This window comes from Platalea leucorodia (genome assembly GCF_965183815.1).
Source record: "Platalea leucorodia genome assembly, chromosome: 3".
In the NCBI taxonomy this organism is placed as follows: Eukaryota; Metazoa; Chordata; class Aves; order Pelecaniformes; family Threskiornithidae; genus Platalea; species Platalea leucorodia.
In genome coordinates, this window is record NC_138825.1 from 58,937,327 (window position 1) to 58,954,421 (window position 17,095).

Genomic DNA, 17,095 nt, shown 5'->3' on the forward strand with positions numbered 1-17,095 from the left:
AACAGCCGCAAGAATTGCAGCTGTGCTGCCCCAGCCCTTTGCAGCCCCTCTGCTGGGGAGCCCCTCTCGGAAGCGCTCTCCTGGGGGGTGTCTCTTCCCTTGCAAACCTGTGTGGGGAAGCACCCAAGAGGTGTGAGGTTCCTCTCGGGTTTAATTTCTCCTGCTGCTGTATTAACCGGGTAGGTAACTTGCAGTAAGTTTGTGAATAAACGAGGACTAAAACACAGGAGGCCTTGCTCTGGCAAACGGCGGAGGACGGGGCGGCAACGCCCGGATCCTGCACCCTTTGCCTGCCCTTGCAGGGAGCCGGCGGGTACAGGTGAGCACCCCCAGCCCTTCCCGGGGCACTACCAGGGCGGGCACTTCTGCCAGCCCGGCAGCCTCGCTGCTTGCCCGGGCCGCCCCTGCAGCCCCCGCCGCTCGGCCCCGACGTGCGGGCGCCCCGCGGTGCCCGCCCGGCCCGGCCCGGCCCGGCGGAGAGGCGGGGCGGGGTCAGGCCGCGCTGCGGGCCGCCGCCGCCCCCGACGGGAGGGAGGGAGGGAGGGAAGGACGGAGGGGCGGGCGGGGGAAGGGCCGCCGCCGGTGCGGGGAGCGAAGTAGAGGCAGAAACTTCTCCGCCGGGAGCCGGGCGCGCCGGGGAGGGCGCGGATAAAGTCCTCGGGGCTGCGGCGCTCCGCACCCGCGGACAGGTAAGGTGGGGGGGCGGCCGGCTGCCAGCCAGCCCCTGGCGGGAGCTGCCGTCTGTCTGTCTCTCTGTCGGTCTGTCTGTGTGGTGAAACCTGTCCTCTGCTGTTCGCCTGTGCGGCCGGGAGCGGGCGGCTCCGCGGCCGCGGGACGGGGTCTGGCCGCCGCCTGCCTCCGCGGGGCGCGGCCGCTCCGGCCCCCGGCGCCGCCGAACAAAGAGCCGCGGCCGCGCAGGGGTCCGCGGGGAGCCCCCCCAGCCGCCCGGGGAGGCGCCGCTGGGGCGGCCCGGCAGCGAGCGGGGCTGCGGCCGCCGGGTCCCCGGCTCCGGGCGCTCTCCCCGCCCCGGCTGCTGCGGCCGGTGCCCGTCAGCGACCGGGGGGCGCCGGGGCTCCTCCAGAGCCCCTGCAGCCGGGCTGGCAGCCGCCACGGGCGTGTGCCTGTGCCCGGCTGCTTAATGAGGATTTACTGGGAAACCTTACTCCGTCAGAGGCGGTCGTTGCAACGTAGGGCTCGGCAGCCTGAGAAAACACAGATCAAAATTTGAGCAAAATGAAAAGGTTTGCTGTTGCAGATCTCGGTTTAAAGATGACTGGAAGGTGAGCTTTCAAAGTAAGAGGTGAAAAGGGAAAAGAGTGGAAATAGTTTTAGGTCTGGTGAAGATGGCTTGCTGAAGATCATTTTTGCACTGAGTTTTAATAATGTGGAGTAAATTTTGCCTTTTTATACGTCTGCAGGGCTCTTGTTTTCCAAGAGAGCTGTGTGTATGAATCCAAGGGTGCTGTGCTGGGTTCCCTACACATCCAGAACTCCCACTGAAATTAACGTTTTGTTTTAAGTTAACAGCGGGATTAATGGTCATTTTCTTTAATCAACTTTCAGTAAAGCTATACAAGAAAATCCCACTGGAACTGTTGGGATCTTTGTATATGCAAAGAATGTGAAAGGAAACCAGTACTTTGTGTGACCTTTTTTTATCTAACTTAACTTACAGTAATGTCCTTTTATGTTTTTGGCATGAGTGAAACTCAGAATCCTACAAATATTTCTCTGTGTATTTGGGTTTACTGCTGTGATTGGTCCCCGTGGGAGGCATCGGCCGGTCCCAGAGAGGCTTGCTCTCTATAGCTGGGGGAAATACAGACATCTTGCTTTGGATGCTTTTGTGCTAGGATGAGCTGCTATGGTCCCATCACACCCTCTCCCTTGCACCAGTTCCTCTGACCCAGTGGAAAGCCAGCTCCGGGAGCCAATGTAACAAAAACATAACACGGACCGAGCATTTTTTGCAGGAGTTTTTTGCTGCTTTGGCTTCCCAGAGGAGGGTCTGGGAGAGCTGCTGAGCCCCAGTGCTATGGGGAGAGGGCAGGGAGATTGTGGGAGGAAGGGGGCCCACCCTTATCGCTCCACTGTCGGTGGTGATCAGATGAGTGTAGCAGGGCTGAAACTACAGTGTTGGGGTATGGTTTTACTTTGGGTGGTTCAAGCTGGCATAACCTGGGGTTGCCCTGGCAGCCCCTGCCTACCTCTGCCTCTTTTCCCCATTCATAACCAGCATGAATGCTTATGCTGCCCTGCGGTGAACTGGATCTAGGCACCAAGCAAAAACCAGATTTAATTTTAACCTGGATCACTTCCATGATTTGGTTCACTGGGGGGTAAGAGGAGAGGAAAGAGGGTGTGGGGAAGGTAGGGCTGCTTTTTTAAGCTGGCAAAACTTGATATAGCTGCCAAAACTGCTTGTGGAGCTGCAGTGGGACTGTAGGTGCTCCCAGCTGCCTCTCCCCTTCCTTGCCTCCCTTGGGAGCCTGTCCAGTGATTCTGCATGTAGCCTCGGGAGCCTTCCCTCCCTGGGTAAAAATGCGCCTTTGCAAATTTAATCCATTAAGCGCAATGGAGTAGTTTGTAACAGAAAGCAAGTGCCCAAGTGTTTGCATAATTGTTGCTTTGGACAACAGTAAACACTGTAGATAGCACAGTACAAGTGCAGGGTTTTGAAAAAGAGCGTGATTTTGTAAGCTCTTACAGGTTTTTGCTGTTCTTTGCAGTGTGTCTGTCTAGTACTTAATGCATAGGGCGAGCCAGAAGTTTTACAGGCTGTCATGACACTTGTAGTAATAAGTAATTATCACATGGGCTTGTGACAGCAACGGGTGCTCATCCGCTGGGTGAAATAAGCTGTGTGTGTTTCCTAATCCGGGAGCTGGTTGAAAAGTAGAAACTGGTTCCCGGCATAAGGCAGCAAAGTCCTTGTTCTAGCTGAAGATGGGGAATCCAGCCTTTTCCCTCCTGATTTACACCATCCCAGCATGTCACTTGTGCTGGCTCTAGTGGGTGTGAGTCAGATCAGGTCACTGATCAGGCTGAAAATTAGTTTTCACAAGTGGAAAAAACCCATCAGTATTCTGACTGATCTGCTCCTGTTTCAAAATCTGTAATAGCGTGGCCTCAAGACAGGAGGTGGAAATCCATGGCCAGAGATGGAGGGTGCTGTGAGACCACCCCTTTTAGTAGCAGTGCAGTTTGAGATGATGTTAAGTTGATGGTGCAGTTGCTCCTTCCGTTCCCCTTATTGCAGTCCCTTGAAAAGCTGGCAAAAGGTATTCATTTAGTGCTCAGGTCCTGCGGAGCAGTCACTGACTCATGTTAGATCCCTACTCTAAGTATTCTGACTATCTGGAGGTAATAACTCTTGCTGCAAGTACTGATGATAATTAGTTCTTATTACTTGTTGCCTACAAAAGGGAGGTAGGCCGTATGTTTGCATGCGGAGCTTGACGGTATTGATTTATGGCGTTTGGGCACTCTTCCTCTTGTGTCATGGTGCAGCTCTTCATGGGGTTGACCGTGAGTTGGTTAAGGGCTCTTTTTTGCTTGTTTTTAACAGCAGATGTGCTTCCAAAACCTGCATTTGTTATCCAGATCTGAGCTTTTCCGTGCTCAGCTGATGGCGTTACCACCAAGCACTGCTGAAGGCCTCACCGAACCGCCTTCAGTGAGGTGCCTGCAGCGGGTGGTGTGGGTGCCCTGCCTGCTGACTGTGCACTAGTGCTCTCCCTGCGCTGTCTGCTCGCGTTAGCAGTGACAAATTCAGCTCGGACCTTGCATTTGATAGTGCGTAGGCACATCAGTAAGGATCCTTCATGCTGCGGTGAAACGCCCTTATAGATTGGCAGGGTTGCCGTACCATTTAGAGCCAAAGTTGAGATTCTGATAATGCCAAAGTGAAGTACATTGCTTCTGAAAATGGAATAACAATAATAATAATAAAATGGAATAGAAAAGTGGCAACTGTTTCTGCATATACTGTCGAATTCTCTGTGGGATTTTCTCTCCGCCCCCCCCCCCCCCCCCCCCCAACCTAAATTGGAGTGACACAAAGTAATGCCCTGGAAAAGTTTGGACAAATGCTACCAATGAGATTATATAATACAATAGCGAAGGCATTTATTATGAAGCCTGTTCTTGATTCAAAGACGAAAGATTTTCCCTGGTGGATTGTGGATAGTTTATAGCTTCCTCTCCCCTCCCAAAAGCGTATGTATCGTATTGTGTAACCGCAGAAGTATATGCTTACTCCTCTTCAAGAAATGGTTTGTGAGACCTTTAATAGCAGTTGTAAAGCTTGTAGTTCGTTGCTTGGGATAGCATATCTGAAAATAGGTTTTACTGTCGGTGGCAATTAAAATATGAGCACTTTTCTGGGCTTTGTTTCTGTTTCTTGTGGGCCATGATTAAATGTTGGAGTGTCTGGATTTAGATGTGCTCCTGTCTATAGACGTTGAGATAACGATTTCCTAGGTGATCTTATTGCCCCCTTTCTCTCTTTAGAATTTTCTGTTTCTTTGTTTATTTTAAAATCAATTATTTGAAAAAGAGTAATAAATAGACTGCGTGTGTTTTTGGTTTATCACATTTGCCACTGAATCAAATATGCTGTAATATGCAGTTTGCAAAGCAAATAGGTGATATTGAGAAGCCTTAAAAGTTTTGAGGTCATGGGGAAGATCACAGCAAAGGAAGCAAGTTTGCTTTGCTTTAGATGTAATTCTTATCACTCATCTTTAATTTTTCATTCCTTTCATAGTTTGTTTAGTTTGGGTTTTCTTTCTTCTTTCTTTCTTCTTTAGTATAGGGTTTCTTATTTCTAGGATATATGTGCTTACATCCCAAACATTAGGGAAGTGTGTTTCTCTGCAAACAAAAGTGATATCATTTCCAAGGGATGAAGGGTGAGAATGAAACCCTCACCAGGTGCTCGCCTGCTGAGTAAACAGTGCCTTCTCTCTTGTGGGCACTCAGTACCTTGCTGCTGGGACTGGGTCAGCTTGTGCCTGGGCACAGCATCGTGGAACAGCAGTCTGGCTCCTCTTTGCTCACCTGCGAGCTCCTTTTCCCAGTGTGATGCTGTGGCTGTGGCTGGGTCAGAGAGCCGTGGGCTTGCGCAGTCGCCCGCGGCTCACGTGTCTGTAGTCTGTCAAACATGGCGGCGATGGAGGAGCCCTGCCGCGACATGCCAGCGTGCCAGTGATCTGAGGAGAGCCTGGATTTTGAAGGTACCAGAAGGCCCCTTGCCTGTCTTGTCGCCTGGTTGTGCTGCGTCATTTGCTAATGTGGTTTTGTACTTGCTGGCCTCCATCTTAGTGGAGTTCTTCAACCATGTTAACTGATGTGATAACTTTTGCCTGTCTAGACAGGGCCTTGCTGTGTCTGATTAGATCCCAGCCTTGTGGTGTGCATCACTGCCTGTTTCTTATAAATGCGATGAAGGAAAAAAAAAGTGCACGTTAATAGTGCTTAGTCTGTTTTTTTGCTTTGCAGTGTTAGTATAAAATGTTTATAGATGTTTACTTTTTGCCTGGAGGAAAATAGTTTTAGTCAAATGTCTCTCGGATGCAGTTTAGAAGTGAACTTCTTATCTCCAGTTAGGAAGGAGAAGACAAATGTTCTCTTTGAGAGTATTAATTGGGGCTCCACTGAAGGCAGTTGCAGAAGTTTGTTGCTCACTCAAGTCGGGAACTTCTTCTCATGTGTGTAAAGAAATTAATTTCTCTGAATCATTAATAAAAATCACAAGCAGGAAAATGGTTCTTGCTGCTTATTTTTCTTCCTTACTGCTTTTTGGAAGTGAACTAAGTTGAATTTAACTTTGTCGCTTTCAATATTTAAGCACTGTAGAGGAAAGGTTATATGGAATAGTTTTCTACTGTAATTAAAGAAAATAATTTTTTACTAGTATCGGGTTTTAGAGAAACCAATCTTTACAAAGTATAGGGTTCGAGGTAAATTTGGGGTGGCAATAGCGTCTATCTTGTCTTTTTCTTCCATGCCTTCCCCAGGAAAAGAGAGCTTAAGATTTTTAAGTCTCTTAATTAAAAAAGAAAAAGTATCTTGGGAGAAGAAATGAACTTCTAGTTTTGATTCGAAAAGTAAATCAGAAGGTGGTACAAACGTGCATGCTTCTCAGTAGCTCTTATTAGTGTTTTAAACTCCGTGCCATGGTAACAACTGCTTCTGTTTTCCTTGTGCTGTTAGGATGGATTTAGACTTAGAGAAGAAAGGAAACACGTCAAAGGAGTTACCAGACCCTTGTGGTGTCTCGCAGGAATGGGAAATAAGACAACATTTTTTGGAGCTGGGAAAAGCAGTCACAGCTTGGCGGGTGTGCAGTGCCTGCCCAGAGGAAATTCCTACTTTATAGCGAGAGAGTGGCCAAGGACTAGAGCATATTATTCTAATTAAATCATTTAGATTGCATCATCGTCGTTCGAAAGGCTGGGTGCATCTTCTCCGAGTATAAAAATGAGAGTTATAGACGTGTTCTGCAGGGACACTGTGAAGAGTTTGGATACTTACATGCCAAAATGTCTTCTTCAGCTGATGCTGTAAAGTTTAAATTGCTGATTTGCTTTGATATTAGTCACTTGAAAATGCTGTTAAAAACTGTATCTCTTCAGAGGTAGGAGACATGTTTATGTGCATTAACCATATGTGGAATTTGTTTCCTTTGTGAAGCACCACAATATTAATAAAATAGCTTTTAAAAGGAAACACTAAATGCAGCCCTATAAAAATAGGACATTCAGCTCTTGTTCTAGTTCAAGAAACCAGTCTACTGTGGAAAGACCCGTCCCAGCTCTGGACCTGATGTTGGTGTTGCCGTGCTCCTGCCACAGAGCGTTCCTTTTGGCCAGTTGGTGCAAATTTTATCTTGACTGCCCATAGATGTGACCTGCCCGTAGATACAGAGAGATCACACTTTAACATGGTAGTGGTACCAATAATTAGTGTATAATTGTCATGATTCCTAATAGAACTATATCGCAATTTTAGTGTGTGATATTTGACAGTGTTAACTCCCTATAATTAACTTGTGTGATCATTGTTTATATGACAGCAGAAAGAAGAGAAACTTGAACCATTAAGATACCATTGTTTGGAATACAAAGCTTGTTAAGTAATTATAAGCTTTCAAGCTTTACCAACTGACTGCAAGGCACCTTGTTTGAAAAAAGAAACTGTTAAAATAATTTACTTTTTTTCTGTGGTTTTAAACCAACAGGAATGTTTTATTTGAGCTAAAATATTTTGTATATATTCCCCTTTATCAGATCTCAAGGGGAAAATATTTGCTTAAAGATATTCAAGTTTTCAGGTACGTAACATTGCTTAGTTTCAGGCATTTCAGTCTGAACTAATTAAGTTGAAATCATCAATGAATACATGTCTCTGTTGAGTTTGACTTGGTCTGAACGTGAGCTTTCTAGAATCGATCTCATTGTGGTACAAGGGGTCTTATTAATTTGATCCTCGCGTTTCTTCCATTCGAGAGGCGTGCAGGCTGATGTTCGCCTCCATCCCGCTGCTCACCAGGAGGCGTAATCGGATCCAATTCGAAGGGATTCCCCTTCCATGGGCTTTTGTTTCCTGTTACCCAGCAAATGCATCAGCTGACTCTGTAGTCCCCTCTAGTTGTCTGTCGTATTGAGCTGGCTGGTGGAAGTATAGGGGATATGGGAGATGCCTGCCCCTGCTTTTTATTCTCCATGTTATCTTCAGCTCAGCATCAGCTTTTGAGGAAAGTGCCAAAAAAGGGAAGGAAATTCCTAGCCTGCTGTACTCATGCAAGCAAGAAGGCATATTGTTGCCAGAAGTCCAGTGAGTTTTTCTAACACTTTGATTCTCAAAAATGACAGCAGTCAGTTATTTCTGTAGGAGAAATACATTTGCTCATTTAACTGCATCACACTTTTTGCATGCAAGCTTTGAAGTTCCAGTTGTACTGGTGCTAAAGCCAGAAGGCGATGGTGGGACAGATACGGTGCTGCTTGTTTGAGATTCATTTTCACTAACAAAATAAATCAGTGTCACCTGACAACAGTGATTTCAGTGTAGCTATTTATCCACATAACTGTGGTCCTCATTTGGCATACTGTACCTATAAAATCCTTTGTATATGGGAATATGTTAAATGGTGCTAAGTGCTATTATGCTCGTTCATTATCACAAAGCACAAATAGCACCTGAAAAGCTGTTACAAATAATTATAAGTTGGTTTTTTTGTTTTTTCTTTTTTTTAAATAGTGTAATTACTCATGCTGACTTTTTTTTTAAAAACTCCCACTTTGTCTGGGTTTTCATGACCTCATGTTCACGGTCTTGCTGTGAACTTTTCCCCTCCCTTGGTATTTTTTATTTGGCGAGAGTATCATTTTTGTTGCTGAAAGTAAGAAAACTTTCCCTTAACTAAGTGCATTGGGCTCATGGAGTTCTGAATTAGGGGACAATTTTTAAGTTGCATCACAATCCAGTAGTTAACAGCAATAAAGGGAAATATCTGCACAACAGACAATACTCTCCCCTCAGTAAGGTTTATCAATTTATATGATGCCAGTAATGCATTGGACATGAGATAAAAGAAGACACCACTAGCAGGCAGCTTAATCTAGAAATATCCCCCAAGGATAATATAGATTGCAATTGGTAATAGGGATTGAACAGGGTTTTAGCATGTCATATCATGGCTGTGATTTTTATTTTTTGTAATTACTCTGTAGGCTTCTGGTTTTCTCTGCATCTGTGACTTACTTGTCTCAAGCCAGGTCAAGGTCAACACAACATTTCTAAGATTATTAAGATTTGTCTTATAACTGGCAAAGTGATAAAACTGTTATTTTTAAATTTGCGATTGAGTTGACATTTCAGGAACATAAAATGATGTGAACTTTGATTCTTGGCAGTCGCGATGTAGGCTACTGATGTGTGTTGACGCTCCCTTCTTGTTGAGCAGATTTGTTGCAGTTGGCGTATTATTGCTAATAGCTCTCAAATTCCAGGCAGTAGTCCTGTCCTACCTTTGTTCTTGTTATGAACAACCGGTTCCTAGGCTGTCAGCAGGCGGGGAAATTGTAGGGTAGTGGGCAACTAACTGTCATATCAGCCACTTGAAAGTGTGCAACAGATAGCAGCAAGGCCTAATTAACAGCTACAATTGCACCATTGGGAAGTACCTAAGCACACAGAGAAGTCCTCCAGTCTGCTCAGGGTTGCCTTGATTATTTCGCTGAATATTGTGGACACTTGAACGCCAGTAAAAATACTGTGTATCCGATTACTTCTCCAGCATCAACCCCTTAATAGCCATCACAAATACTTAAATGCAATGTGTCTTCCTAAGGACCAAGTCAGATGAGGTTTGGATTCAGATGATGAAATCTGTGTTTTATTTTTTTTTCTTTCTTTCTGTCTGGTCTAAACAAAAGTAGGAAAAAGGAGAGCTGTGCTGTTTTTTCCATTATTGAGAGACTTCACCAGAGCATCTATTTGAAATAAAGTCAGTCCCTGTCAGTTAGTTTTAAAATCTGAATCAGGGACTTCCTTTCATCAGTAGTAAAGATTGATTTTTACCTACCCTCTATTATTATGAGCAAAACTACATTTTTGTTGTTGTTGTCTGCGGTACTGCCATGAGCCTAAAACCGCAATGAAATCATGAAGGGAATATAGAACAAAATAGGAAACTTGGGACCAGTGCTCCTGTACCGCTTTATTTATTGAGGTGTAGCTCAGATATCGCTTACTTGCAGAGTGTTTGTTTCTTCAGTAATGAAAGGTCGGTGTTAGTATTTTCTGCCTTTCTAAGGTGATGAAGTCTGCTTCATTTTGTAAAGTAGTAGAAGGCCCTCAAAAGAGTTACCAGATGCATGCTATGTATTGCTCTTTCATAGAATCGTTAAGGTTGGAAAAGACCCTCAAGATCATCGAGTCCAACCGTTAACCTATCGCTGCCAAGTCCACTACTAAACCGTGTCCTCAAGCACCACGTCTACCCATCTTTTAAATACCTCCAGGGACGGGGACTCAACCAATTCCCTGGGCAGCCTGTTCCAATGCCTGACTACCCTTTCGGTGAAGAAGTTTTTCCTAATATCCAACCTAAACTTCCCCTGGCGCAGCTTGAGGCTGACCTTTCTGTTGAGGTACGCAACAATATTATCATCAGCACTGTCTAATGAAGGAAAAGAAAGATTTGGGTGTTCTAGTAGCATAACTGATGCTTGACAATTAGTGATAACATCCTTAAAGTAATTCTTTCCTAAGCGTTGTGCTCTTTCATAATGTTACCAAACCTGGGTCTTCGAGAAACGTTTTCCTTTCCCTTTTTTCTCTGTTGGGAGATACCTTCTAGACATCATCTTTCTCCCCTGTATTTCTTTTGGATCTTGACAGCTTCTACATTTGGTCATGGAAAAGACATTTCCCATAGCAGGGAACTACATTAGAAAAACAAATCACCGAACAGTTGCGGTTCTCTTGTTTGACAGTTTATGGAGCAAATGCTGGCTATGCACCATTTAGCATTCTCCAAGACAAAGTACCCACACAGTGCTGCCAATTTCATTAGAGAGCTACACCAGTTACTTTTAAAATTTGGTCCTGTTTACATAGGAATTTCAGTTTTACTACCATACCCATCAAAAGGTTATTGTCTGCACACAGAGAGTCACTGTTTTTAGCAAATCTGCCTATAAATCTAAGTAACCAGTAATTAAATGGAAGTCTGAATACCAGGCAAGGAATAAAACTGAGGGTCTCCCTGTGGATTACGAAGTTATGCTTAGCATGGGCTGGTTTTAAGCACCAATCAGCCAAAAAATATTGTAATTCATCATTAGGACCTACCTTTCCAAGAACCCAAAAGTTAAATTTCAACAAAAGGTGAGAGATGACTCAAGGAACAAAACGGTCACCATGAAGTGATGATTTCTTTTTCCTCTCAAAGAAAGGTAGCTGGAATTGGCGTTGCTTTTCCAGTTCACGACACACGTGGGAATAAAAGCTGGGTGCCTGGGGATGACGTTGGGAAAAGCATGTCCAAAAGCTTTGTTGTTTTCTCAGTTACAGCATCAGCCTCACGCTCATCCTCCACGTCTATCTGCTTTCTCCCTTCACTCCCATTTCCATGGCCCGAGATCCACAACAGGACCTCAGCAGGTTGAGAAGCAGGGTACAGAGTTCACATACTATACACATGAATTATATGTCCACAGTGTATCAGGCTTTGCCAGAATCTGTCTACAGCCAAGACATAATGTATAGCAACACATTTTTAATGAGGAACATGCATCTGTTACACGTTTAGCAGAGGATATATCTGGAGCAGTGTTAAGAAAATATGCTTTGGTTTTACAGTCCCATACCCCTCTGTCTGTCTGTAGAGATGTCATTTTTGAGTCAAAGACCAGACACAAGGGCTTTCAAAGGCTGTAAGTCTTAAAGCTGGAGAAAAGTCTGGCAGCTCTACCCACTGTAAACACGGTGTAAGTCTCATCGTCCCCTCTTCTGCTCCTCCACCCAACCCACTAAACAGGCGTGCTCTTCGGAGGTTTGAGGAAGTATTTCCAAAGAAACACTTCAATAAAAACACTGTTTTGTTTAAGAAGTCTTACGCAAATGTGTAAATTCCTAATTTTCAATAGAAAAGCTGTTGTAAAACTGTCTAATTCAAAGCTAAAGTCAAGTGTATTAGTTTAGTTAGACTCTCATTTCAACACCTTTCATCGACTTCAGGTGAAAAACTTTGTTTCCTTGTCAAAACATTGACACTTGAGTCAAAAACTGGCCTGAAATGTTTTTTGTTAGATTGATAATGCAGATAATGGGTGTGAATGGCCCAGACAAAGCTGTGAGGGTGATGGCAGCTCCCTCTGTGTGTTGCAGGGAAGGCAGCCAGGAATGAACTCTGCCCACGCTTTGAGCCAGCACAAAGCACTGAGCAGTGCCAGCATGTGCCGAGCCCAAGGTAATGGCACAGAGCTAAAGGTGATGTCCCTGCGGCTCAGCTGAGTTTATTAGTTTGGCCCAGAGCCATGCTAAGTGTTCAAAAGGCTTTTGGTTATCTCTGAGTGTGGGCAGGGATTGCTTGTATCTGTTCAGAACAAGTTTGAACCTGTTGGTATCATAACCTATAGAATATCCTGTGAATCTGCATCTTTGATGAAAGGAAACTGGCATCATTTGGTATCTCGCCTCTCTTTGAGTTTGTTAATTGATTTTTTTTTTTCTTTTTTTACCTTGCAAAGCTTGCCTCACTGTATAGAAATATTAAAAGAGGAAGAAGCAGTTAGTTTCTGATTTGGCAGCCATCCAAGTCCAAAAGACCAAAAAGACATCTTTTTCTGGACAGTGTTCACCTTCTTCATCAAACCTTGTTTTTTGAGCCCTCTACTCCTAGACTCAGGAATCGTCAGTATAAAGCTGCTAGGAAGCAGCGTTTCCACACGGGAAGGTTAGGAGAGGTGAAGCTTTTGAACCCAGTGCAATCACTCCCTTCTGCATCTGCAACCCAGGGCTCCTTTATCTCCCCTGCTGCCTTGGTCTGGCTTGAAGAGAGCTTTTGGAGAAAGATATAATGGTATAAGCATTTTTTCTGGTGTCTAGCCATTTTGTGCTTCAGGCCCTCTCTGTTTCAGCTGTGCTTGGATGGCATGCTGCAGGTTCCTCTGGGAACAGTTACCAAATGACCTGAAGAAGAAAACGTGCCAAGGAGACCTCCTTAGCTGTGCAGTGGAAAGTTGCATTGAGGGAATGGTGGCTTAGAGCAAGTTACAGACAGAGGTGTCATCTTCATCAGGAGTACTAGTCAAGGGCATTTTGTTGAAGCTACGAATCAGACGATGCAGAACTCGCATCTGCTCAGGATTTCCATGACCCTGTCAGCTAAACAGCTGTAGAAGAAGACCCCTGACAGAGTGATGGCACTGAAGGCTTTCCCATGAGGCATCCTGCTTGTATGACTTGTATGAAGCAGCCATCTCTATGGTGTCAGGAAGAAAGAGTTTTACTTGACTTAGAGCTACCTGGGTCCTCAGTTCAACAGTGTATCTCTGGTTAGGCCGCAGAAGGCATCATGCTGTATGTGGAGAACAGGAGGGAAGATGTGTTCTTCCTCTGCTGAAGAGGTGTTGAGGGTGAATCCCCCCTCCGCTTCTGTTCACAGTTTGTGTACAACTTTTACAGATCACTTCTCTGCAGATTTCCCCATGGCACCTCAGCTCCCACCTCTGGGACTGCTCTCCATGGAGAAGTCGGTGTGCATGCGGGTGGCAGGCGAGTGTCACCTGCACAGTAAGCAGCAGGAAATGTTAGAATGAACCACTACTGACTGAAACAAAGGTTTGTTTTAAAATGGGGAGGAACGTCCTTGCCCAAACCTCATGTTACTCTAAATTTGTCTTCCTAAGATTAAGAAAGGAGCGGTGATTAAATGTGGCTCCCGTTGTCCTCCTGTCTCTCACCCAGAGTGAGAGGAGGAGGAGGTGTGCAGAGAGCTTGTGTCAACAGTGCTAGTGATTGCCACAGGGTCTTGGGGGGCAGAAAGGATCTAGGGGAGAAAACTAAGTCATCTACGAGGGCTGGTGGTGCGTCCATGTGAGGAATGGGTCATTCTTGTGCCTGTTGCGTTGGGGTGGGGAGGTGCTATAGGGGTAGAGACAGCGGCTCCTGTGCCCCACTGCCTGGCCTCATCAGCCTTGGCCAGGCAACGCCACCTTCCTCCAGTCCTCCCCATCCAGGTGTGTGATTTTGGCTGCTCCCCTTACTGGAGGAGAGCAGCTTTGTCCATCAGGAGTTGCAGGGGTGGCTTGGTTTCTTCCCAGGCTTTGGAAGTGACTGTGTGCTGGGGCCAGGGAGCAGTCCAGCGCTGCATCATGTGGGGGGTGTGCTGCCAAATCTGGAAAGCACCCCTCATGTAACCTCTCATGCCCTTCCGTGCTGCTGGGGTGGCCGCCAGCCCAGACCCCTGTCTACCCTCAAGTACTAAGTGCTCGCCTGGCCTGCTCCCTCCTCCCACAGCTTCCCTGCCTCCCAGCCCTGGTGCGCTCGTCTGCGGCAGCGCCTGTCGGGTCTCGTACCCCTCACCCCCCAGCTGGCACGGGGGTAAATGGAGCTCAAAGTGCTTTCTGTTCAACTTCTTCTCTATAAGCAAAATAGGTCAAAGTGTGTTCAGGATGCTGTTTCAGTATGTATCAGAATACCTTGCGGTATTTTGCTTTACTAAATATTTTAAGGCTTTTACACTTTGGCCTGTGTCAGGATAAAAATAAGTACAGGACTATCAGACTTTCCCCGCAGGACAAAAATTCCATTTTCCAACCACCTCTAATTATTTCCATTCTGCTGTCTGGAAAGGATCTGGAGACAATTTAGGAAGCCAATTTACAATTGACTTGGGAAAAAATTATTTACCCTCCTGAGCCTCCTTAGATGTGCAGCCAGTGGCATGTGATCAATAGAAAATCTCATGCTCAATGATTTTGATGCTCATGGAAGGACCTTGAGACCACAAAACTCAGCCTGGGACCTTCTTACCTGTACGTGCAATTTTTGTAGCTACGGTGGACCAAACTGCCTGCTTGTTGAAGAGCTTTGCATGGTGGGGGCAGTGCCGAAGGACCATTAAAAATGTGAAACAGGCAGCTGTGCCCTGCAAAACGTCTTGTCGTGAGGCATGTGGCGTGCTGTTGCCCGCTTCCTTCCCCCAGGAGCTTGGGTAACCTTGCAGCTTCTGGACCCAGCAGTGGTATCTCCAGGCGGCAGTGGGGCACGCTCCCAGCTCCTGCGGTCCTGAGGGTGCTGGTGAGTAGCATCTGTAGCTCCAGCAGTGAAGGGAGGTACTGGGAAGGGTGCGTGTGCACCTTGGGCACCGAGCTGCCGCTGCTCCCAGAGCTTTCTGTCTGATCCCTGCTCTACAGATGGATCCAGATTTTTCTTTGGCTTTTCTTACATACCAGAGGTGCATACATCATCTTGCATGCCGCTTTAATCCTATCAGGGCTGTGTTTAACTGGGGTTAGGATTTGTCACTAATGAGTGCGTTGAGGTTAGTAATTTTCAATTACACTTTTCTAACTCTCAATTAAAAAGGTGGTTGACTTTTTATATGGAGAATTTAAAAATTCTTATTTTTCATTTAGGCTGGCTGCAAGTTGTAAAATCAGGACTCATGGGTGTACAGAATTAACATTCTTAAGAAATATTGTAAAAAGTGTTCTTCGTGGTTTACATTTAGAATTTTATTTTAAGATTTTATGTGCTTTATGCTATGCTGGCAAATTGAAAAAATATTGGATCCTTATATGGAGAACCAACAATTTCCCACAGCCCTGCTTTTACAGGGCTGAATGCATTTCATTTTGTGTGTGATTTTCCCCAGTTGCCAACTGACTACATCATACAGCTTTTTTGGCTTATTCTTTCTGTCTTATGACCATCAGCAGATATTTTGAGTAGCATATTATAAAGCCACAGGTCCTTTTTGCTGCCTTGGATTTTGCCTGTTACCACTGGTAATGGAAAAGATTTTATTAATTTTGCAGCATCAGTAAACGTTTCAGACAAGGCTTCGAGAGAGCTTTTGTGCGTGACTCCAGCGCTCGGTGCTGGTTGCCCTCCGCATTGGCAAAGGAAGAACGTGTCTAGCAGTCTCCAGTGCGTTCTTCAAAAGTAGCGCGAGATCACTCTGGAGAGGGATGAGGAAAAAGACGGGTACTTGTAAACAGTTCAAGATGCTCTGCAAATCCTTCAGAATGATCTAAGAGTTGAAGAGATGGAGCTGAATTTGAGGTGTACTGCTGAAGTGGAGAATAACTGGAGGAAGGAGAAGACGGGACCAGGCACAGAGGGTGGCGGTAGTGGTTGTAGAGACGTGGAGTATTCTTGCACAGCAAACTAGTGTTTTATGGAAACATAGACTGACCACCCGAAATTGAGTTACGGAAATCGGGGAGGGGATAACACTGCTGGTCTGTTGCAGTTGTTTTAGGGCTACATCTGGACTATTGCTTTCAGGACTGGGCACCGCAGCAGTAGGAAGGAATATAATATATATAAACTATCATGCAGTTCACAGCAGTTTAAAAATTTATGGTGTTTAGGACACTGTGTGTATTTTGGAGAGACTTTGTAAGAGAGTAACAAGTGATCGCATACTGAAGGCTGATCCAAGTGGAGTAAGCTAAGATGTGAACATGGGATAGCTTAGCTTAATGGTCATGGGGAGAGGGCTAACATACTGATCAGCGTATAACCCTTGTGCAGAAGGGACTATTGCTTAAGGTGCCACGAGGGATCACGAATGGTAAAAATTGGAAGTAGTAAGCTTAGTAGCCAGTTTAATCTGAATAAAAGGAAGAGCATCTTCGCAGTCGGATCTCATAAGTAGCAGAGCATTTATTTGGGGAAAAGATGTGAGCCCTGTCCCTAGGGATGTTTAAATTTAGGCTACACAGGACATCAGAATATGCATTGCTAGGAGGCAGCCCTTCACTGGCAGGGTGAGGATTGGCTGCAGTATTTGGCTGTCAGCGATGTTGTTACGATGAAATGTTTCCTGGAACGATACACAGGGGGGTTAGCACCATAAAACATTTGGGGTTTTGTTGGTATAATGCTTGGGGTGAAAATATCTGTGATGAATTGTCACTGTCAAATCTCTGAGCCAACGTTTTTATTAGAAAACATGTCCTGCAAGATCTCCCCATGCAGTTATCTGTGTGGAGAGGGTGTCACCCAAGGCCAGTACTGATAGATCATTCACTAAACCTTGTATTGTTGTAAATGGCAGTGTGTACTGAGAGCTAAGAGCAAGTGTAAAGGGTGGCTTTTATCGCTGCTTTCAAATTTGCCTTTAGTCAATTACTTTTGTCCTCTTGCACTTTATGAAGGTTGAGTCCCAGTTGTACAGGAGAGGAGGTGTTAATTGACGTTCACTGAATTCAGACTGAGACAATTCTTAATCAGTGGCTACTTCTTGCTTGTCTAAAACTGGTGTTGAAATGAAGACATGCAGCCTGCCAGCTATGAGGAGTAACAAATAGGACTGAATCATCCCAAAAAGCGCCTGGGTTATTTAAAA

The 17,095-nt window shown here is 45.4% G+C and overlaps 1 protein-coding gene across 3 annotated transcripts in view; it reads left to right on the forward strand.

The window, feature by feature from the left end:
* Positions 1–577: 577 nt before the first annotated feature.
* The window catches only part of TIAM2 (TIAM Rac1 associated GEF 2), a 175,703-nt gene continuing 159,185 nt past the window's right edge, over positions 578–17,095 (forward strand). For all 3 annotated transcript variants that reach the window (XM_082306988.1, XM_082306987.1, XM_082306989.1), the window contains exon 1: positions 578–689. The gene's annotated coding sequence lies outside the window, so the exon portion shown is untranslated. The remainder of the gene's footprint in view (positions 690–17,095) is intronic.